Source organism: Penaeus monodon, chromosome 27, assembly GCF_015228065.2.
Source record: "Penaeus monodon isolate SGIC_2016 chromosome 27, NSTDA_Pmon_1, whole genome shotgun sequence".
Classification (NCBI taxonomy): Eukaryota; Metazoa; Arthropoda; class Malacostraca; order Decapoda; family Penaeidae; genus Penaeus; species Penaeus monodon.
The window spans coordinates 18,554,687-18,555,202 of NC_051412.1; positions in this window are offsets into that span (position 1 = coordinate 18,554,687).

Below are 516 nucleotides of genomic sequence, written 5' to 3' on the forward strand. Positions count from 1 at the left end.
GCGGCGAGGGCGGGCAGCTGCCGCGATGGCTGTCTCTTCTCGTAAATTAATTGAAAGGAATATATTTAATAGCTAAATTATGTTGTTTCATGTAATCTATTTTACCTATATAATATTTTGAAACCGCAACAATACCGGAATAATTTTTTGATAATGCTCTCTTCACCTATCTTTGAATATATTAATTTATTCACTCGCTTTTGAATATATTTAAGTTGCTAATGAAAAAAAAAATATTTATTAAGAAAACATGCAACTTATATACAAAATTGTTTATCTTTCATTTAGACAGTCGGGGCATATCACTTTAAACAAAGAAAAAATATTATTCCTTAACTAAGTATTAGAATATTCATCCACATCAACAAACACATAAAATATAATAACAGACACTTCCATACATGTACAGAGATTTCTGCTCATGAACACACACATCCACACATAAATGTATGCCATTACAACATAAACCCACATTGTGTTGATATTGACATATTATTGCTCACTTCAACATTCCTG